Here is a 210-nt window from a genome sequence, read left to right as displayed (position 1 = left end):
TCTCGGGAGCCACAGGTGACCCCACAAACTGCCCAGTAAAGATTCAGAGCTGTCCAGGCTCATAGAGTGTTCAGGGGTTGGATGGATCATCCAGCCCCAACCCCTGCCCTGGGCAGGGACACCTCCCGCCAGAGCAGTTGCTCAAGGCTCATCCAACCTGGAATGAAACACTGCCAGGGTTGGGGCAGCCACAGCCTCCCTGGGGAACCT

This window comes from Acanthisitta chloris, unplaced genomic scaffold (assembly GCF_000695815.1).
Source record: "Acanthisitta chloris isolate BGI_N310 unplaced genomic scaffold, ASM69581v1 scaffold14523, whole genome shotgun sequence".
Classification (NCBI taxonomy): Eukaryota; Metazoa; Chordata; class Aves; order Passeriformes; family Acanthisittidae; genus Acanthisitta; species Acanthisitta chloris.
The sequence above is the reverse complement of the archived record's forward strand: the minus strand, read 5'-3'. Positions refer to the sequence as shown.